General features: G+C 43.9%; 1 protein-coding gene across 1 annotated transcript in view; it reads right to left on the bottom strand.

Moving 5' to 3' along the window:
* Nucleotides 1-23,554, bottom strand: part of Slc9a9 (solute carrier family 9 member A9) — a 565,142-nt gene that overhangs the window by 151,502 nt on the left and 390,086 nt on the right. The gene's annotated exons all lie outside the window — the stretch shown is intronic.

Below are 23,554 nucleotides of genomic sequence, written 5' to 3'. Positions count from 1 at the left end.
GTACAGTCCATGGACCAATCCCTGGTAGTGACAAGACAGATAAAAAATACCAACCGTAGAGAGCACAGAGTTGATAGTACGTGACAATAAAGCAACTTTAAGTCTTCAGCTAAAAAGTGCTATAAATTCAAAGCAGCCCCACCTGTAAGTCATGGTCATCTGACTGTGAGGTAAGTCACGGTCATCTCCCAGGGCATCCCTTTCCAGTTTGGTCAGATGAGTTGTGAAAGCAGAGAGAGGGCAAGGCCTGTTTCCCTTGCTTTCTTCCCATTGTAGATGGAGATGGGTCTGAGGGGAGGCCATGGCTCTTGATTTAATGCTGCAAAGTAAAACATTTTCTCTCTGTGTGCAGCAATTTGGGGCTAATTAGGTGTAAATGCATCCTGGCTGACTGGCTCCCATCCAGAGGTCAGCAGCTGTGTTTTCTAATGGATCCTATTCTAGTCACAGGGATGTGAGCATCCTCCCTTGGCAAGAGTGACACCGTTGCATGGGTCTAGCTGATAGCATCTTCCTCCGGAGTGAGCAGTGCATCGGGTCTCCCTGGTGAAGCTCTTACTACCATCATGTGTTTGTTTGGCTAAAAACTCAATTCTACCTGCTCCGCCACTCCCAAACCACATGGCAGCAGGGCTCTGAGCCTCCCCCTCATTGTCCTGGCCACAGTGGCTTCATAGCAAGTGCTCAGGAAATGCTGTTGAGTCAATCACAGACTGTTGATGGTGGAAGGGACACTAATGATCTTGGAGGTGACACAAGTGTTCCTGTGGCAAGTCACACTGTCCTGAGTCCAGTCCCACAGTTCTCTTTCACTCATATTTCCCCTTCCTTCCAAATGAAGCAGGCTTCTTCCAGAACTAGCCTCATTCTTGGCCAGATGTGTTTGTCGTCAGTTGACTCAGGGTGGCAGAAGGAGGCAGGGGACACCAGCAAGGACATGTCATATCTAGCTCCATCAGATGATGAATATAGGACATTGTATCAGCTAGGGAGCTGAAAGTTTAACTCAGAAAACATCAACAGGTACTTGGGAAAAACAATTGAGGCCTGAGGCAGCTTAGAGGGTGAGGGAAGTAGGGGAGGTTGAATTCTATACCCTGTGGGATTGCTGTAGTCAGATGACAGAAGCAGGCCGTGACCTCACTGTTAGGGTCTTTGGGGGAAAACTGACTCTTCACCTCAGTCACCAAACTGGAGGTGGAAACAATTAAAGGATTATACTAACTAGAGACATCTATTTTGTTCAGCGAAGAAGAATAGCTCTAACGTGGGTGTTCGTGAAATAATTCCTATCGAGAAAAACTATAGACTTAGCAGTACGTGCAGTTCTGAAGATGTAAGAGCCAGGTGGACCGGGCAACACACCGCCTCTAAGTTAAATAACTAGGCTTTCTCTATGGTCACTAGGAAATTATAGAGGGGAGTTGTTAGCTTGGCATTTCCTCTTTCAATAGTAAATCAATGGATCCTTCATTTTGACTAAATTGTTTTCCTGCCCTCCAGGGAAAAATATGACACAAGCTAATGTAGACGCAGAAGGGAAAGGCCAGGCTGGGACAAAACATTTAATTAAATCCCCTTTTATAAAACAACCTCCCCTCAGCTTGACAAATGGATGAAGCAAAATGTGCTTATGCAGGCAAAACAATTAACCAGGTCCATCACACTTTATAACCAGCTTGGCTCAAGGGGCGACAGTGATCCATCCTGTGCCTGTCATGTGTGTGCTAGGGAGGTGGCAGGAGCCAGGAGGAGCCCCGTCTCCATGGTGGCCTAGGCCTTTCACTTCCTTCATGGTGTGAAGGTCTGTGGGGGTGGGGGCTGGAGGCATCAGAGGCACTATGCTTGCAGAGAGGGGAGGAGAGTTATTCAGAACATCCCTCGGGCTGAGTGTGTGTGCAAGCAAGCATGCCTGGATGAGATGAGTGTGAACGAGGTGGAGGGTGGAATGGGAAAACAGTGTTGTGCAAACTCTTAACTTTAGCCTGGTCCAGTCCTCCCCAAACTTGTGCAGGGTATAAGGGAATCTGGGAGGTTTTCCTGGGGAAACTTTCAGACATAAATTTCCAGTCCTACTTTAGGTGGAATCAAGCCATAGGGTTCTTGAGCAGAGACTGGTCCCCAGTTTCCAGTCACTGGCCTGAGGCTCCCTCAGCCTCCTATGCAGCCTCCAGGGCCAGACCATTCCCAGTTCAGGAAGGTTTTTGTTCAAGAGGACTTGGGGTCCCACTTCACAGGTAAGGGTCATGCTATTGGCTAAACTCAAGTCTCCAGGACTTTTGCTGCCATACCTTGCTACCTTTTGTCCTTTTGTGGCCTTACCTAGGTCCATTTATTTGTAAATTAAACATTTCTGCAGTTCTTCGACTTGTTCAACATTCAGCTCCTGAGTTTATATAGGCTGCTTTACTCTAAGTGCAGATGATGTAGGCACAGGGTATATGAAAAGCACCTGTACCCTGGAGAAAGGGCAGCACAGTACACGTGGCAGGTTTCAGAATGCAAAACAACTACAAGCATTGCTCACAAGGCAGACATAACTCAGCCTCTCCCTGGGTCTAGCTCAGGAGGGTCCTCCAAAAGAGCCATAGGCATGATTGACCTCATTCCAAAAGTGACAGAGCCAGAGGCACAGAGAGGTGAAGCAACTCACTTCAGGGTACAGAGCAAAGAGAGAAGAGCCAGCATTGGTATTTGCATTGTCCGTCTTCTAAGCTTTAGTTTGTACTGCCTCTAGCTCAGCTTGTTGCATGGTCAGAGTCTAGTGGGGGCACAGGGGACAGGAGATCCCTGGGGGGTTGGGGGAAAGCCCTCTGTGGGATTGGGAAAACCTCATCTAAGCATGAGGCAGGTGAGGCAGAGGACATGGAATAAGGCTACATTCTGAGCCACAGAGACGGGTGGACACAAAGGCCTGAGGGTGACTCGCTGTAGGTTGCTGTCACACCTGGCTTGGCGAGTCACGAAGGTTTTGTGCGTTGTGACTTGTCTTCCTACTTAGCCTAAACTCTTTGAGGAAATCCCATTTTTCTCTGCATCCTCCATCCTATTTCCCAGCTCCTCCATAGCATGCAATAAACAGTTGCATAAACATAAACCTCCGGCGTTACGGGGTTTTCAGAGCAAGAGAATTAGCTGGTTCAAGATGTACCGTCCCCGTACACATTAGCTACATTCTAGCTACGCTCATGGTAAGAAAGGGCCGTTGGGGTAGAGCGAATTTGTAGGAGGAGGGAAATGCCTGCTGATGGAAGCTGAGAAGGCACTTGCGTCAACCTGCTGCTTTCTGCAGCAGAGACACCATTTGCAGGTGCTGAAAACACAGCCGTTTCACAACATCTCCTGGAGGAAATCAGGAAGCCTTTCAAAGGCAGTCTAAGAAAATCTTTAGTTGTCACCATATTCATGCCGTGTGAATTGCCAGGGGTTTCCCTTCTGTTCTTTCTTGGCAGAGTAGGACATGCGTCTCATGGGGCCTGTGAAGATATGCGGGAAAAGGGAGCAGTAGGAAACCAGGGACGGTTAGCCGAGGACCTCAGTAGGCCTTTGTTTCCCAGCGCAGAGGTTTCGCTGAACACGGTGATCTGTTCTTTGATGGGAAAGTCCAGGATGACTACAGCTTCATGGTTAGAAGGAGCACTAGGCTCTCAAAAGACTTCCGCTAGCAAAAATCGAGCGTTTAAATATGTTCATGCAGAAGAGGCTTTGAAATGAGCCTGGCTGACTCTGGAGCTTCTCTTCCATAGCATCTGGCACAGAACTATGTATAGATTTTTAGGAGCCGTTCTAGAGAATTCTCTTTTGACTCGAAGATTTGGGGAAACTCTGTTATGTGGCATCAAGAAGTTTCTCTTTTTGGGCAGGCTCATCCCTCACCAGGGCATGGCTGTGTTGACATACCCTTGTTAACCTAGGCCTTTTCCTCATCTCCATCTTTCCTCTCACCAATACTCAGCTACCCAAGGCCTATTTCCTGTACACCCTCTTCCCAGCAAAGGGCAAACACTTTTTGGTAGCCAGTAAGTGGTTATCAACAACTGAGGTGAACCGCAGCCACTCTTAATTCTCACCCTAACCCGGTAAGCTTTATGGCATGGTAGACCATGTTGAACGTGTCATGTTTTCAGGCTACGTGGAAATGGGTGTGCAGGCACGCCATGGAACATGGGAAAGAAAAACTATTCATGGATAAGGTGAGACTCACAGAAAACTTCAGCTGAGCCATTTTAAAATCTAATGAATATCCCCTCCGTGTCAGATGCCTTGGTCCATGTCCAGCAACCTCTCCTCCGCCACAAGGAACCTGAGGGTTAGTCACAGGTGTCCTGTCAGGAAGATGTGTGTGTGTGTCTCTGGTGTTGTTGAGGATAACTCAAGACTATGATTGCCACTCGTCATATGAGAACCAATGTCTGCATGCACCTAGGCTAAAGTGATGGGTGCGCACCCTGGGTGTTGCTGTGGTTTCTGTCTTTTCCAGGTGTGTCTCTCTGTAGCCTTTCTTGGAGTTCCCTATCTCAGCCCTGAAGCTGTAGTTTGGCCATATAGTAAGTAATCTTTAAAATAGCCTCTAAGCAGCAGGCCATTTGCCTATCTTCCCGACAACACACCTGCCTGTCACTGTTTGGAATCAGATCACTCGCTCCATCCAAATCTTCCATTTCATTATGAGAGGCCCAACACCTGCCCTGGCTAACCAGCTTCCTGTGTAATGAGCCCCAGCTGGTCTCTCTTGCACCCCATGTCTTCCCCAGTTAGTTCTCCTTATGCTTTCATCGCTCCTTGAAGAGATTTTTTTTTTCTATATATACTTTGTACTTTATGGTTAAAACTTCCTTATGGAGAGGGTTTCTGATGAAAGACACCTTTCCAGGAAGATTGTCTTTCCTAAAATAGATAGTTGTTCCTATGGCTGCCTAACCTTTCTCTATTCCAACACTTAGCAAAGATCATCATCATCTGAAAGCACAAATCTTAATTGGTTCATTCCTTTCTACCACATTCAATCCAATATAATCTCTAGGAAATGGGTCTTTGTTCTATGTCCTTAGAGAGTAGAGAAATGCCTTTAAAAAACCAGAAAGAAGTCAGTGTTTCCAAATGAGTGACCCTGTGACAGAATGCCTGGGGGCGGGGGGAGACTCCAGTTATCCCCATTTTACAGATGAGAAAACTGAGACTCAAGTGACTTACTTAAAAAATGGTGAGACTGGATTGAGAACCACTCTAGTTGATTGCTTGCTATTGACAGGTGCTTTGTAGGAAGCCCCAAAACAAGCAGGCCATCAGGCTATAGACGGAGTCCAACAATAAACAAGACTTGTGGTTCAGAATGTTTAGTACCTAGACAAGATGGAGAAGGGGACATTTAGCTCCCCAGGAATCTAGATCAGATGGGGATTTGGGGCGTTAGAAGGGCAAAGCCGACGCATACAAAGGCACTGGGCTGTGATACGCTTTAAGTGCAGGGTATGTAGAAGAGTTGGGTGTTTGTCTGGAGTCGGAGAGGAAACTCTGGCCAAAATGGGTGTATAACGACACTTTTATAGGAACAAGGTGGTCTTCCTAAGGCAGGGCTCCTGTCTTGCAGACATCAGTGTCCTCTCTGAGTGAGTGTACGCTGCTGGTAGCTCAGCAAGCTCTCCCCAGCTAGAAAGCCCAACAACGGAAGGCCTCTGTGTTCTCTGCACTGTTTGTTCCCCCACGTAGATTCTAACTGTTTAAAGCTCCAGGTTTTTACTAGAATGACAAGTGGCACCCATGTGGCTGAGAATCCCAAGGCCTTGCTTAAAGCTCGGGAGAGGGCAAGAGAGGACACAACGCTGTGTGAGGAAACCATGCCAGGCTGAGGGGCCAGGCGTGGGGATGGAGAGGACGCATGACAAGGGGGTTTTTCTACTCAGCTGGAAGAATGTTCTCTGAGGTCGTGGCCCTTTGATTGTTTCCAGTACTTAAGCATGATCAACTGCTATTTAAGCCATGTAATGCACAACGAGGAACTCTGGTTACAGCCTCTGGGAAAGAAAGAGGCTTTTGAGTCCTCTGAAATGCTTGCTGGCGGAAGAGGCACATTAAGACACATTGTAAAACAAGCCGTCCTCCAGGTGAGTAGGGCATAGCCCAGGCTGGTAGGGGGAGGTTTTACCCAGTTCCTGTCACCACAGGTTTTCTAGTTATGATTCCCTGAAGCCTCTACCAGGGCTCTTCTCTGTGCATGGGTACCCGCTACACTGATGAGGTGAATGCCTTTTACCGAAGGTTTTCAGCAATAGTATTTCAAGTCAGACATCAGTAGCATTTCAAGACATAATCTGCGCTGTTTCTTCAGCAGCTGCTTTGTTATGTTTGCTCTGTTTTAATTACTGTTATAATGTGTGCACTCAGAGGTGCCTCTGTGAAAGGGTACACTCTAAGACGCAAAGAACTAGATAAATACATCCACAGATAAGGGCTCACACTAGTAAATCCAGTGTTTGATGTTTTTTGTTGTTGTTGTTATTGTTTGTTTGTTCCTTTTCCTTTTTCTTTTATAAGCTCAATATTGAGCGTGAGTCAGCAATGATCTCTCTTACAAGACTATCCACCACGTAAGTGTGATGTCCAAGGTCAGCTAGTGCGCATGAGCAGAGCTGAGAACGCAAGGCAATACTCCCAATGGGTCTCTTAGTTCCCCATAACCAGAATCTACGCTGCCATGTTCAAATCCAATCTCACAGTCCCAACAAGCCTAAAAGTAATAGCGTTGATGGAGGTGAAAGTGCACGTTCTCTACTTAACCCTGGGCAGCAACTGAATTCTTAACCCGAGTCATAATATCCCCTCCCCCTGCCCCCTCACCTCCCCCCTGCCCCAGTCACACACCCAAAGACAGTCCTTGGCCTAAAAAGTAGGAAATGAACCTTTGGCTCAGTGTTTCCTGACTTCCGGTGGCTGTTGCAATGACTTATGCCACCTCCACATCCCATAGCCACGCCACACACGTTTCCTTATCTAAGCACAAGCAAGGTCAAAACAAGAGATGAAATTTCATAAAAGGGTTCGCAGCTATGCCTCAGTGTTTTAACCAGCTTCCTAAAAGCACTTCAGAATCAGCTCCAACTGTGTTCAGAAATGAAAAAGCGGAAACCGAATTCAACACCCTCAGCAGTAAAATTCTTTGGTACTGAGTTGGCCCGATGCCTAGGCTTCCTTTGTGTAATCAAGGTCAAGAGCCAGGCCAGCCAATTGTAAACTGGGGTCCTGCATCCCATTTTCTCTCCCCCCCCTTCCCCATTTCTACAAAATTGTGATGCAAACGTATGGCCTAATGTCAAAGTTTGAATATGAAAGTCACTCCCTCCACCCCAGCCCCCCCAAGGCTCCTGTTTTGCAGATCTGGTCTATAGATGGGGCTGGAGCCTAGAGAGAAGCAGGTCACAGTGGGGGTGGGAGCATGCCTCTTGTAAAGGCTGTCCTGTGTAGTCAGTCTCGGGCTTTCTTTTCTTCTCCCTGTCATCAGCGAGGTGAAGCTCTTCCACTAAATGCTCCCTCTGCAGTGGGGTCCTGTTCAGTCACATTGAGGCCAAGTAGCTATAGAGTGACAAGTCCTCTGAAACCAGGGGCAACATACATCTTTCCTGCCTTTGATTTGTCTGTATCAGGCGTTTGGTCACAGCAACAAGAAAATGGGAAAAGCATCTGCTGCGCCTGGTCCATGGCTCAGCGCTGGAGCCTGGAGCCTGAAGCATTGGGAGCAAATGAGAACAAAAGAAAACAACTTGAGGAGTTGGGAAGATGCCTCAGTCAATAAAGTGCTCGCTCTGCAAACAGGACTGCCAGGTACAGCAGCACCTTTCTGTGTCCTTAACCTTGGTGGTGGGGTGGGGTCGAAGACAGGTGGCTCCCCGGGTTTTGCTGGCCAGTGAGTATAATGAATCAGTGCACTTCAGGATAATGAGAGATGCAGTCTCAAAAAAAAAAAAAAAAAAAAAAAAAAAGTGAACAGCAACTGAGGAAAATGCCAGATGTGGACCTCTGGCCTCTGCACGCACATGCATATGTGCATATACAAGCAAACACACACAAAAAGAAAATGTCTGCATATCTTCCCTTTCCCTGCAACCCCCAATGCCTAACCTACTTCTGAAGACTCTCTCTGAGAAGCTGCTTCCTGTGAGGACTTATTATTTGCAGATAGTTCTTTTTTAAAAAGCCCTCATCACCGGAGAAGTCGCAATTCATGCACACCGAGTCCCCTCCACCGGAGTGGGCCCGCTACAAAGCTTTTCTTTTTCCCTTTCTGATCCTTTCTGCCACATCCCTGCCTCTATCTTGGTTTTGCCGAGTTTAGGGAATGTTGGAATAATGTACCCCAGTAATGGAGAGAGGATGTGACTAGCACACAAACAGAGACACGGGCCTTCTCTGGAGCAGGGCCAGTCTGCCCACTGGAGTTAGATAGAAGTTGGAATCGAAGGGCACTGATGCAGGGAGCGAGGTAGATTTGGTGGGAGACTTGTGAAATCATTTATTGATGCCTTCTGCTCTAGTGAATTGGAAAGATCAGCAGTTTAAAGAATAAGCTGAGAAAGAGGAGATGGGGGCTTGAGGGGCGGGGAGAAAGAGAACTTATTAAGCTGGGTGAGAGAGGCTGGGCTTGGGAACTTCAGGATGATTGATGGCCATCCTCAAAGGGCCCAAGTGCCTAGATGGTATGCCAGGGACTGTACAGAGCCAGGAGGCAGGCTGAAGCCATCCAGAATTGCCCGCACCCTCAGGCAGGCAGAGTATGAATTGCTTTCTGGGTCTGTGACCTCCTGGGAGGGGACATATGAGGATGGTAGTGGGGTACCACGTCATACAGACTCTGCTCTAGCTGGACAAGAGGAGGCTCGTGAGAGACAGCTTCTCAGAAGAGATGACTAATACAGTATGGGGCACGAAGGGGAACTGAGTGGGCACGCAGGTAGTGGGAAGACTGGCTGCCCTGACAAAGAGCAAAAAAGCCTGTGGGATTATGTGACATGCTGGGGTGGAAATTAAAGTATATCAGTATTCTGAAATGAAGGTATGTGTGCACATGTACACACACAGTCATGTGTATAGACTTGCATGCATGCATGCTTGACAGAGAAGTTTTGTACAACCGAGTGAGTCCCAGAAACATATCTGTTGAAAGTCCTGACCAGCATCTCCAGCTTTCCTGACTCCATGTGGTGCTCCTCACACACTTGGAACTACCTCGTTATCTCCCTGGAGCCCGGCCTGCAAACACACTCACAGGAAGCCTGCCTTATGTTCTTTGTTTTTATAGCATATGCTGAAAGCAGGACACACCACATAGCCCAGTGCAGAGCTGACAAGGAGATGTAAACACAGCCCAGAGTTTCTTTTCACCTTGGTGCCTGCCCAGGTTATACACGCTGAGGATTTGGCTCATGAGCTGTTAAAAAAACCAAATTCATGAGAAGTATTTGTATCCAGGATCCAGAGGAGAAATATGAAGCACTTAAGCAAAACAGGTGATTAGAAAATTAGAAACCACGCTACAGCTTTATAAAATTCATTTGTTCCCATTGTTTTGTGTTTTTCTTTGGGTGTTTTTTGTTTGGTTGTTTTCTTATCAACCTAAGATTCTTGTTGAAACTTACTGCCTCAAAATCTACCTTAGGAAAGAAAAGAAAACACCAGCCCACTAACTGTGAACAATAAAACCTTGTGTGGTGATTTGAATGAAAATGGCCCCCATAGGCCCATACGGAGTGGCACTCTTAGGAGGTGTGGCCTTGTTGGAGTAAGTGTGGCCTTATTGGAGGAAGTGTTTCACGGAGTTGGGGGGTTGGGGGTGGGCTTTGAGGTTTCTTGGAAGCTAAGTCAGACCCAGAGTTACTCTTTCCTCCTGCCGCCTGCCAGTCTGGGTATAGACTTACAGCTCTCTCTCTCTAGCACCATGTTTAATTGTGTGCCGCCATGCTTCCCACCATGACGATAATGGACTAAACCTCTGAAAGGTAAGCCAGCTCCAAGGAGGTGCTCCTTTATAAAAGTTGCTGTGGTCAGGGTTTCTCTTCACAGCAATAAAACCCTAACTGAGACACTGAGCCAGGTAGACCATGGTTAGCAAATGCCCTGTGTCTTCTGTCCAGAGTAGCATAGAGTTAGCATCTTCTAATGGTGCCTGGTAGCTTCTAAGTCAGCGCTTTTCAAGACCCAGAGAAGACAGAACCACTGAAGTCCCCATTGCTGAAGTGTTTTCGCAAAGAAACCACCGGCCCACTGCTACCTGATCTCAGAGACAGAACATCACTGTCTAGCTGCACAGCAGAAGAGACTAGGGAGCTGCCCACAGCCCTACTCTCTGCCTCTGTTTCTAGAACTGGTACTGCTACGGGGCAGGCACTGAAGATGAAAGCTGGGGAGTAGCGTCAGCCACACAGTGAGGAGCCTTTGCCTCTGAGTCTATGGCATCTGTCACAGTGTGGCTCAGTAGATGTTTACTAAGTGCCTTAGTATATTCTGTGGCAGCAAGGAGGAAGGCAGAAATGGAAGCAGAAGCCATGGGGGAGTGCTGCTTACTGCCTTGCTCCTCAGGGTTTGCTCATCCTGCTTTTGTATAGAACCCAGGACCACCTGCTCAGGGATAGCACCCTGATACCACCCACAGTAAGCTGAGCCCTCCCAAATCAATCATTAAGATAATGATATTAAAAATGTTAAATATTAACCCAAAAAACGTATTGCCCCATTCTTTGTAAATAATATAAAATTCAATTATTTGTTAAAACAAGGAGAAATTTCTTATGAAAAAAAAAAAAGATAATGCCAACAGACTTGCTCATAAAGGCGTCTTCTCAGTTGAGAGTTCCTCTTTCCTAATGACTTTGGTTTGTATTAACATACAACTAAGGCAATGTGTTGTCTCTTAGGTGAGTCTAGACGCCACTAAGGTGACAGTCAACATTAACCACCGCAGTGTGAACGGTGGTGTCAGAGAGTTGGGATAGGAATTGGATTTATGATGTAACCCTGTACTCCGAGAGGATAAACGTTTTGGGAACAAGATGGGGGCCAGGCTGGAGGTGCCAGGAGCGGAAGGCAATGACTAGTTACAAGCTGGGGAATGAAGCTCTAAGGATAGGAGATGATGCCGCAGGCCTGGGTTGTAAGTGTGGCACTTTTCACTTCTTAACCTGTGGCTCCGGTAAAGGGTGATGAATAATCAGAGGGGCCCCAAGGGGGAGCGTGGGGAATCTATGCACCTGTCTGGTAGAAGACACCAAGTCTGAAAGAGTCTGGAACCCGTCAGACTCAAGTGTTTGGAAAGACAATTCGATCAGCCCAGAGCCCATCAAGATACTCTATTGCAGGAGGAAAGCCAACATCTTCCTGCAGATGGCCAAGAAATGAGCTTCTGGGATCAGGATGAAGCTGTAAAAGACTATTTATTATACACGCTCAAGAACATGAGCTAATCTTGGACTGGTATTAACAGGTTGGAGGGGCTGGAGAGGTGGCCCCATGGCTGAGAAGATCTGCTGCTCTCCCAAAGAACCTGGGTTTGGTTCTCAGCACCCACATGTTGCCTCTTAACCATCTATGACTCCAGATCTAGGTGGCCTTACAACTTCTCTGGTCCCCTCAGGTACTGGGCATACATGTGATGCACAGATATGCATACATGCAAATACACTCATACACATAAAAATATTTTTAAGTGTTTAAAAAAAGACTTTTCTTGTCAATAGAAACATTTAAAGCAATTAATTATTAGAAAAATGTACTAAAATTTTAGCCACAATTACCTTCATGTGAAACGAACCAGGCAAATAGAGTTTTTAAATAATATTCTATTTCTAATTTTAGGTAATAAACATTATTATAGTGCGCACAAAAATTAAACACCTGATCAAATGCCTGGCATTAGCTAATAAAACATAGAATTAAGTTTACTGTTTTGAGCAATAATCTTTAACTCTTTGAGAATCCTATTAAAATGACGAAAGTACTGTATAAAAGAGCAGACTGATGCTGGGCCAACTAAAAGAAGAAAGAGAAAAGTGAGATCATTTTTATAGCTCTGTCAGAATAAAGTGTAACCCACAAGGAACCAAGGGCAAGAAGGCAGAGAAGACTGAGGAGACAGTGGAAAGCCGTGAAGAGTCTGTGGCAGCCATCAGAGCAGGACCACCAAGGCCTCCCCTTGCACCACCCTGTGCTTAGTTTATCTGTCAGTGACTCGTGCTAACATCCAGGAGCAGAGAGAGGAAAAGGTTTGAGGTAACAATGGAGACCCAACGTCCAGACCGAGTCTTACAGAAAATAGTGGTAGCCAGTGCCACCAAGAGAGGACAACTGGCCAGGGATACCAGGGAGTCACCAATGTGAGCGCAGCTTCATTAATGGCTGGTTGTACACTCTACACTGCAATAATCCCAGCAGCAAAGAGAGTTTAAAGAAAAAAAAAAAAAAAAAAAAAAAAGAAGACAGAAAATGAAGAAATATTCTTCGAAACATTCCTCTGGCATTTTTCCAAACCAGATAGTTGCCCTGAGTACAATGAAATCGTCGTTAAGCCATATTTTGCCTCTAATAGGCAGTTCTCCGTCTAGAGCAATTTCCTCAATGCGATGCTAAGTGTGAACCTGAGCACTATTTTTTTTAATAACTCCAGTTAGAATCCCATATTTTGGCTATGCAATTGATCTTTGAGGGTAGATGTGAAATGGGCATTTTAATGTAATTACTTGGGGTTTACTCTGTGATTTTTCTTAAGCAGTTTCATTTAGAATTAAAACATGCATTACCGGGTAAAAGGTTATAACAGATTAAAAAACAAGACTTTATTTTCTGGTGGGAAATTAGAGATTCCAGGAAATTAAACTATGGTGATGGAAATGCTGAATTCTATCCAAGCTGGGATCTGTTCACAGCTTACTGAAGCAAAATAAATGTGGGGAAAGAAAGCCTCCACTGCCCGGGGCTTCGCAACACACATGTCCCATTGCTTGTGCACTTTGCGACCCCACATTTTCAGGACCGGAGATGAACATGGGGCATTAACACCAAGGGAAGATGGGACCACTTTGTTTTGTTTCTGGGTGGGAGAAACGGATAAGGCAAATCTAAAGGCAGAGTTGATGTCTATCATTAATGATACGCCTCACAAACACATGCCTCAATGTGTGGTGCACTCTAAGATATTAATGAATATAAAAAAAATGTCTTGGACTACAGAAAATATGATGGGAAATTTGATGTACACCTTTTGTAATCTTACCCATTTAGGAAAACAGAGCAAAGACATTAGGAATTTGACTGAATTGTAACTAAGAAAACCCAATGCATATATACAGAATTTTATTCTTTAAAATATCAAATACTTTTCCTCATGCCTAGAAAACATTCAGCCATTTGTTCTTGGTCAGAAAGAAAAATGTTATATTCTTAAAGGGAAAATTTAGGTGGAGGTGTCACTCAGTGCCAGAATGCTTGCCTAGCATACCCAAGGTCCTGGGTTCTATTCCCACTCCTGAGTAAAAGCAGTTGAGTTTGTCGGGCAGGGTGCTACAAATCTGTAACCTCAGCACTTCAAGAAAGAAGTTGAAGGTGGATCGCTGTGAGTTCGAGGCCAGCCTGGACTACAAACTGAGTCTAGGACAGTCAAGGCTACACAGAGAAACCCTGTCTCAAAAAACAAAACAAAAACCACCAAACAACAACAACAACAAAAAAAAAAAAAAAAAAGAAAGAAGTTGATAGGTCAGGAGTTCAAGGCCAACCTGGAGTACATGAAACTATCTCAAAACAAAACAAAATAGGTTGGAAAGATGGCAAAACAAGACAAAACAAACACATAACCTCCACCCTGACCCCAGAAAATTAAAAAAGTTATTGAAAAGGTAATCATTTGGCAAGAAAGGAACTTTCTCTCCAGGAACTATTATCAAGGTTTGGGGAGAGAGCTCAGTGCATAAGTGCCTGCTATTTAGGCAGGAGGACCTGAGCTTAGCCCCCAGGACCTGTGTTAAAAAGCCAGTAGTTACTTTTGTAACCCCAGAGTTGGGGAGGATGAGACAGGCAGATCCCATGGGCTCAATGAAAAGCAAGTCTAGCCTACAGGATGAGCCCCTGCAATAATGAGCGCCTCTGTGGAAACAAAAATGGTGGGAGATGCTTGAGGGACAGTTCCTTCCAGCTTACACACACACACACACACACACACACACACACACACACACACACACTATCAAGAGCAAATTAAGCTGAGTCATCCAAAATATAATAATTTAACTAAACAAGCATCACCAGTGGATGCTAAACAGAGGGTATTTATGTGATACCCAGTAATTGCCCCACAGATGGAAAGTAAATTATAAAATAAGAAGTGTACCTCTGTGGCAGATATTACTACTGTCCAGTAATAACAAAGTCAGCATTGTTACAATGGGCACCCTGGTGAGACATTCAGGGAAAGGCCTAAAAAATGCACACACAAAGCAGACAATACACACTAAGCAAACAGCATCACCAATGGCTACTCCTGAGGAAAAAACAAAAAACAAAAAACAAAAAACCTCAACCTGACTTCCAAAGCTTGACCTAATTTCTCATTTATAAGAAATCCAATACAGAAAAGACTATATTAATTGACACTACGAAGAAACAAGTCCAGCATGTGGATACGCATATAAAACAACTGACCTGGTTTCTTTTATAAAAATCAATATCATGAAGAAGAAGAAGAAGAAGAAGAAGAAGAAGAAGAAGAAGAAGAAGAAGAAGAAGAAGAAGAAAAGAGTAAGGCTTAATTACAATATATTACCTTGATTAAATCCTGAATTTAAAAACATCTATAAAAACATTTTTTGTAGTAACAAGGGACATTTGAACATATACTGATAATAATGCTGCTGTGATGCTTTTTAGGTTTGCCTTTTGGATACTTAATAAAATATTTCTATCCTTTAAGATGCATGCTTCAGCATTAGCTAAGACTAGGATGTCTGTCCCACTATTGAGATGGATTAGTAAAACACAGAGGAACACATATAAGGCATATGGAGGATGGGGCACTTGCCTAAAATATGCAGAGCAGTGTGACAAAAAGATGGTTTATATAGAGATGTACTTGGTGTATATGTGCAGGCAGAGGAAGGTCAGAAAGCTATAGGGGAAAATTATTAGCAATGGGAAAAAGTGGGTGAAAGGTATGTATGTATTGTATATCTTAAGCTGTTTGAAAAATTACCAACATTTGGCCATCCTTCATTTCCAAAATGACAATTTTACATCTAAATATACCACATGTCATAGAGACACTGGAAAGGTGATTAAGGACCTACATGAAACATGGCTTAAGGAGCCAGAGGCTTATGATGTCTCCTTTCCTTTCCCCTTCCTTCCATCCTTCCTTCCTTCCTTCCATCCTTCCTTCCTTCCTTTTTTAAAAAAATTTTAAATTATTTTTCCTACTTGTTTTGTCATTTGATGAGAGCTATGAGGTCTTCAGTTCTGAGTGTGGATTCGTCCATCTCTCTTTTGAGATCCGTCAAACTTGGTTCGCCTTGGAAAGCAAAGCTGTGAGCTGTGTGCTCATTTTATAGAGTCATATTGTCTGGGTAAACTGGTTCTTTCATCACCACACAACATCATTTTTTATTTAAACTGGAGAGATTTTCTTGCTCAGAAGGCTGTTATGTATGTGCAAGACCTCATTTGGGTGTTGGCATCGTAAAACTTTCCTATTTCTCTTACGTTCGGCTGACCTGTATTGTAACACATGTCATAAGTCAAGTGGGTCTCCTACCAGCGCGACATAGTGATTCTTAGTTTTTATTAACTCTGACAACCGATTTCATTTCATTGATGCATTAATTAATGCGTTTGGGTTTAAAGATACAGCTGTATTACTCGGCTTTTGTTTGTGCTGTTCGTCATCTGTCTTATTGCTTTCATGGAGGGGGTGTTTGAATTTATTTCATATTCCACTTCAGTATTAGTTTGAGTTTAAATTATACCTTGATTGTTTACATATTTTGGTAATTGATCTAGAAATTAGAATATAAACACGTGTTAACAGTCTATTTTGAATTTTTTTTTTTTTTTTTTTTTTACTACTTCAAGTAGATTTCAGAACACTTATCATTTCCCAGGCTTTTGCACCTACCCTCTCTTTTGAAAATCTTTGATAAAGTTAACTTGTTTTCCTGTCAGCAATGTATAGGGTTTTTAAGCTCTCAGGACAAGAAAAAGTCTACTTATTATACTAGACTAATGTCTGCTGTTTCTGTTCCCTTCCTCGTTTCTGTCCCACCTTCCTCTACTTCGCTCTAGTATTGTTTCCCTGCCATCGAAGAAATTTCTTTCAGGTATTTATCAATAACGGGTCTGCAGGTGAAAACACGCTCTTGTTTTTGTATGAATGGGAATTTTGTTTTTCCATCTTCAAGTTCACTGAATCCTTCATCTGCCAACTTTTATTTTGCCATTAAGCCAATCCAGTGAATAGATTATTTTAACCATTGCTTTTAGGTTCTAAAGGCCTCATGTATTTCTGTTTCCCTTTTTTATTTTTCTGTTGGTATTTTTTATTTGTTTCTGTTGTGTTTGCTATTGCTTTCATAAATGTGTGTTTGTATATGTGTGTGTATGTGTGTGTGTATGCATGTGTGTGTTATGTGTGTGTGTTCATGTGTGTATGTATGCATGTGTGTGTTTGCTTTTATATCTGGAGGCATGGTCATAATAGGTTCATTAAAGTATTAGTTTTTAAATTCCAACATCCGTGTTATCTTGAGGTTGGCATCTATGGTGTTTTTATTTGTGATATTTTTCTCTAATTCTTCATATACTGAGTGATTATGAGCTTAACTTAGAAAATCTGAATATCATGTGAAATGTCTCAATCAGATTCTCCTATGAAATACTATTATTTTCTCAGGCTTTTGGCAAGATTAGGGCCAGGGTACCACTTCTTGCCTGCCTTGTATTGCCTGTAGTTCCTATATTGGTCTGGTTCAAGTCTTTGTAGCATTCTGCCGCTCTGTCTTACATGTGTGCTGCCCAGTGTTCTGTCTGACTTCGGCTCTACTGTGTAGTTCATTTCTCAGTGCTGTGCTGTGTTATTTAGGGTTAGCTAAACCCACACAGCTTGGGAGAAAGCCCAGAGTTAATGACAAATTCACAGAGCCACCTGCTTGAACCTTTTCTGGCCACAATTGTCTTCACATGTTGTAGCTGCCCCCAGGGCCTTTCTTTGGCTCCCTAAGAAGTAAAGTCTTTAGTGCCTATCATCGCTGTATATTTCCCATGCCTTCTCCATAATATTGTGCCTGCTCTCATAACTGGTGAGGGGAGCAGGAGAGATAAAATTGTGACAGGATTACTCTCCCTTATGGTCACAGTGCCACAGTCTTTTTTGGGGAATTTCGACTATCTTCTTATTTTTTAGTATCATGGTCATCTGCCCCTTCATGGCTGTCTAATATTAGGGAAAAATAAAAACAAAGAAAAGAACCACAAATTCAGGGGCTCTTGAGGTGCCGGCTTGCCTTCCCCCCTCCTCCCCTCCCTCCCTTCCTTCTTCCCTTCCTTCCTTACTCTTTTGACCTACAGTTTCACAACTTTCCTTTTCCTTGAATGAGAAGCAAAAGTCTTCCTCTCATAATTCTTTTCCCTTTCTGTTGGCATAAGTCCGCTCATTGAGCTGCCTTTGGTCCCAAGCCAAGAGACTCAAGTAGGCAGAGGAGGGAGAGGGAAACCTCATAGCCGGCCCAAGAGTTGGGCTACTCTCAGGTCTACTATCATTTGCTTCATGGTCTTTCTTTTTGGTTGTTAACTTTTAAAGTTAGGATACAGAAAGTAGATGTTCCATTACATTACTTTCATACACATGTGAAATATCTTGCTTTTATTCACCACTCTTTGCCACTGCCCTCCCCTGTCCTTCGTGGCCTCTTCTTGCTGCTCTCCCATTTCCGCCTACTTTCCTGTCTAGTTAGCTCCCTCCTTGTTTTTCTTCGCCTTTCCCTCTCATGACCCTTTTCTTTCATCACACACACACACACACACACACACACACACACACACCCCTAGAATTTGTACATGAGACAGAATGTAGTATTTGATCTAATTCTGAATTATTTTGCTTAACACAATGACCTGCAGTTCCATCACAGCAAATGCCATGACTTTGTTCTCCTTATACAATTTCATCGTGCTGTGTATACTCTGTTTTTCGTTATCTGTTCATCTGTTAACGGGCTTCCAGGCTGGCTCCTACTGACTGCTTTTAGAATCTTCATATAATTGCTGCTTGCATTGGGTCAAGTGCTTTGAGTTGCATTTAGTGGGAGACGTGGGAGTAAGTACATATGCTGTGTTTCAGCCAGGATTCGGGGCTTTTCCTTGCCCCTGAACAACAAGTTCCTCAAACTTCAGTTTAATCACTTTTGTTAACCTTCATATTTCATTTAAATATTTGTCTGTTACTTAAATGAAGGCAGTGGTTTAGGTGGTGCGTCCTAACAGCCGAACGAATTCCCTTCCACAGAGCAGAATAGGGTTGTTCTGTAAATGTAGCATGGATGCAGGGGTGAGGCTCACTGATGCCAATGTGCAGAGACAATAAGTCAGAACGCGGCCAGGGGAGGGCGGCTGGAGGTGGTGGAGGTGAAAAATGTATCTCTAGAACTGGCAGATTGTGTCTATATAAGCTCAGCACAGTAAAGCACCCAGATGGTGAGCAAATTTAGACGCGGCTAACTCATAACAGTAGTTATAAACATGCTGTCGTTTTAGGTCAGTAGTAGATTGCTAAAGTTATCCAATACCTATAATTAATATGTCCAATGAGATTGCTGTTAGCAATGAATACATAGATTCAGAAATCATTATAGAAGAATCTATAGAAGGCAGAAAATAATTTCCAAAAGGGAGCAGTGGGTGGATGAGGAACTGAAAGTATAATTCTATTTTGGTGAGGGAACTAGTTGCCCGTGTTTCATGAGACAACATATTTCTCAGGTCTGTTGATTGAGATAACTTGATATAAAATGGATAAGCTGGCTATAGGACATAAACATAGTACATAAATTCATGAAATGACACACGTTAGATATTTGAAAATGTGTAAGCGAGGATTATTATGTGCCGATGGAAATAGTGGCATCTTCTAGAAAGACTCCTTTTGAGCTGCTGGATAACCATAATAGTTTTTGTGACGATTTTAATGAAGTTTATCATTTTGAATGCATAAGTAGGAGTTGTCTCTAAAATTGATGAATCTAGTCAGAGTACAAAATGAACTAACCTCTCCAGAGACTATTTCTTTTTATTTTCCATGAAAGCAAGCTTTCAAAAATGCATTTAATTAATAACACCGTAGTTGTGTTTATCACAATAAGCAATAAGTGTGTGGCTAAGAAAAGTCACACACAGGAAGCCTTTGAGTTTACAGGAGTGTTCACTGGGCATTTGTTGCATGCTATAAGTTCTTTGTACCAATTGCTCATCAATTCTAAAGCGGTATTATTATTGTTATCACCCTCATTTTATAGGTAAGAAAACCGAAGAACTAAGAGGCTGAATGTGAAATTCATAGTCCACACTTCTAAGAGACTGAAGCAGGGAACAATTCACACTTTCAGACACACTGCGTGTGAGAGATGCGCACGCACGCGTGCGCACACACACACACACACTATTTACTGCATTAATCTCCCTGTGAAGGAAGTTGTTAAGCATGCTTAGGAACTTTGGTGCTACAGAGGAAACCGAATAGATAAATAGTAAGAGAATTTATAAGCATTCCTTCACTGTATTAAATTGGTGTTTCCTCACTTCAGTAATACAGGAAATTCTGTGTGTAAGCACTTGTAACTTAACCCTGACAATATATGTATGTGTGTGTGTGTGTGTGTGTGTGTGTGTGTGTACGTTCCAGCACTCTGTCTATGTGTACATTCCAACAATAACTGTTATCATAGAACGTTGCAGCCAGTGGGCAAAAGTGATAAAGGAAGCATTCTTGCAAAGCTTTGGGGCCAAAACCCAAGAATCAATTTTAAATATACAACAAAAATTCCAACACTGGTTGTGTCAAACTGTCTGAAAGTGATTTGCCCTGTAATGGACACAGGCTAGTGGATTCACTTTTATTTCCTTGGTTTGGGGAAGAGAGGGTGGGGTAGCGAGGCTTCACTGGGAAGGATTATGCATTCCTGTGACTTCTCTGGTTCTTGGTTGTGGCTGAGGAGGTCAGAGTTCCTCCTTTGGGAGTTTTGGATCAGGGTTGGCTTTGTGGGACTTAAGTCCCAGGTGACAAAGGAAGACTGCATGGAGCATCCCTGCTACAAATGTGAGCCTGCCCAGGTACTTCCCTGTGCTTGTTTTTAACAAGCCTGTCTTGTAATGAAGGTATGTCACCCAACATCCCCTGAGGATCTGTCAGAATGGGCTCCCTTTTGCTGGTGGGAGCAGAATGCAGTGTTTGGGAACGTGGGCTTTCTGTTGAAGCTGCTGGGCTCAGTGGTTCTGCACGCGCATGATGATGTCACATTGCCAGGTTTTACCCATGCTAAGAGGCAGTAGCTACCATCCACACCTCTATTTTCTAGGTTAGAGACTGAGACAGAGTGGTTCTGTGCCTGGATTTTACGATCTAGTATACAACACAGAATGCTTATTCAGTCAAAGATGGCTATGATTAGAGGCCCCCAGCGTTCTGCCCAGGGTGCTTTCCAGTGTTCTCTGGGAGGCAAGTTCTGCACTACATTTGTTTGCAAAGCTCTGGTCCCAGCTGTGGTTTAGTCTAAGTTCATGAGAAGGCAGGTCCTGTGTCTATATCCGGGAAGTGCTGCGGCAAAGGCCCACTGTGGTCTGGGCTCATTCCCATGTACTGTTTGCTGAAGGTCTGTTAGCTCCACATGGTGCCCAATCAACCCTAAACCAGGAATGGTATTACCATCCCAGAGTTATTGACAGGTGCCACTTCCACAGAGCTGGGCCTCTTGGGCTTTGGTGCTCATTTATAAGCATAGGTGAACATGAGGTTGGTGCGCATGTTAACTGGCCCCTCTGTGGCAATGCCTGGGTCCTTCCATCTCTCCTGTTGCCTGCCTAACAGCAGACTCCTCCAAAACCGTGTGCTGGGTTTCCTCACTGTGGTGTTCATGTACCTCATAGGAGGGGAAAGATGGACCCCAATCAAGAAGCAAGTCTTCTCTTTTACAGCTAAGCCTCCAAAATAACATGGGAGGAATCCTTTTCCTTTAAAATTTAAAACGAAACAAATGTGCTATTTACTTCAAATTGTTGTATTAAGTATATCTTGCTATTATTATTATTTTTTAAAGAAATTAAGTCTCTTTAAGACAAGAATTTTGCACCATGGCTAGGACCAGACTTGAGAGCTTGTGTCAGAGGCAGAAGTCTTTACGTTGGTCTCTATGGCATGACCATTGCTGTTTACGTCATGTTTATCAAAGAGAAAGTGATATTACTGCTACTGATTGTTACCCGAGAGAAAAAAAATTTCTTTATATCATACTGTGGTAGTTTATAATTGAATGAAAAATTCTATAGGAATTTTTAAAAAACCTAATTTAAGGGCTCTCCAAATAATTTAAGAGAAGAAAATATAATCCTAAGAAGGGAAGGCCAAGTAAAGCATACAAACAAATCATATTCTAGCAAGATTGCACTTGCATTCTCTTCCTCAGCTTTCCTCATTTGTGCCATTTTTATCAAAGTTTCAAGTTACTTACATCCTGTTGTTCTATGGGAAGAGTCTACTATGAATGCTGGCGAACGTGGCATTCATTGTCCTGTGAGCAAGCAGGCCCAGCTTAACGCACTGTAGGGGATGGACAGCTGTGACTTTAACCGTGGAGATGGATTTGATGATCTAAGAACATCACAAACCAGGGCAGGAGAGTGAGGCCTACAACGCCATAACACAGTCAAACGCAACTGGCACTGCACATCTGTGTATTTGCATATGGACTCTTTTACCGCCCTGGCCTTCAAGTGTTCTTATGGCCTTGAATCCATCTGCCTGAGTTAACTTCCTGAACTTTTTCATGTCCAGCTTTCTCCTTCTGATGTTCTTAGGATGGACGGTTGTCTGCGGTTTCTGGCCTGATTGCAGGTTTTCAGCCAAGAATACCACCCTTCCCAGCCTTTGTTAACTTGCTTTCCCTACATATGTTGTGCCCTCTCCTTGCTTTTCCCCTTCCCGGATAGTGGCCAGATCTGGCGCTGAACCACCTGGGCCTTTTTGGAGTCATCCCCCCTACTTGGGGCAAGCTCCACAGGGCATTTCCGTGAGATGGCCCCAGGCTGCCCGCTTGGCACTTCGTTTGGGAGACTGTGTTTGACGCTACTCTCTTTCATGATCAACCTTGCCCTGCCGTCTGGACAATTGTTCTAGTCCATCTAAAGATCCGCTACGGTACTGTTTTCCTCCCAGGGAACTGGGCCTCAGAGACCATGTTAGTTACGACACCCCACGGGAAGTCAGCTGATGCCACGTGGGAAGCTCTGGAGAAGAGCTGGCTAAACAAAACATGTTACCAATTTTGGGGGCATTACTTAAAGGAAACTTCCTTATGCCCTCCACAGAATATTTTGATAGCGTACTTGATACTTCGGTGGGAATTCACTTCTTCTGCGTTCTCCCTTCGAAGCCCTCATTTTTCCATGCAGGGATCCAGCCTGCTGAATTTTATTTTCCAGAAATCTGAACACACCACTGTCTTACTAACGACTGGCAGGGGACCCCACTCTTGAGAGTTTAATGCAATGTGTGCACTCATCTATAGGAGCCCTCAGGTAGCCACCACTGTGAAAGCAATTGCAGGGCCCATTTATATGGCTAGAAAATAATTCAACGAGCCTTTCAAAGCACCCACTGTTCACCTTCAGTCAAAGCACTTTTGTGTGTTTGGTAATAGTCACAGTGGTCCACGGAGTCTTTTTCCCTGAAATTTGGTTTAATATGCAGCCACTTGGCCTAGTTTACACATAAGCCTACTTATACAAAATGTGTGAGGCCTGCTCCTGCCTTCTCTTTGCCAAACGGGTAGAAAATTCTTGCAAATGCTTAATGAAAGCATTTGTATTTACAGCTATAGTCATTTAGCTATTCGCGAATTATTTTTTCATTCTTATTGTAATGGCCATGCCACACAAGGGTGTTGAAATCACAGTCCCTGTTAATAAGAATCTTCTTGGAAACCTTTCATACTTAGAAGGAACGTTTCCCATCAGATGTAGTGGCAGGAGTTTGTCACGGAGAATGGGTAGCAACTGGGGAGGACCATTACGATGCAGGATGTGAGAAACAAAATGTTTGCTCAGTCCACTACCTTCTGGGAAATGAAAGTGAGGACCTGGGTCACAGAAACATTTAAATAAAGGCAAAACCACTTTATAATAGATTTATCCATTTCCCAAACTGGCACCAGCTGTCCACCTTTACCTCATTGTCTGCTACCCCCACAGTCCAGATTTGTAGCATCCAGCTGTAGGCACCGCTTATTAGACGGTTTCTGACTTCAACCTTGGCTTCCTTTTT

Source organism: Acomys russatus, chromosome 32 (assembly GCF_903995435.1).
Source record: "Acomys russatus chromosome 32, mAcoRus1.1, whole genome shotgun sequence".
In the NCBI taxonomy this organism is placed as follows: Eukaryota; Metazoa; Chordata; class Mammalia; order Rodentia; family Muridae; genus Acomys; species Acomys russatus.
This window is presented reverse-complemented; position numbering and strand designations above follow the sequence as displayed.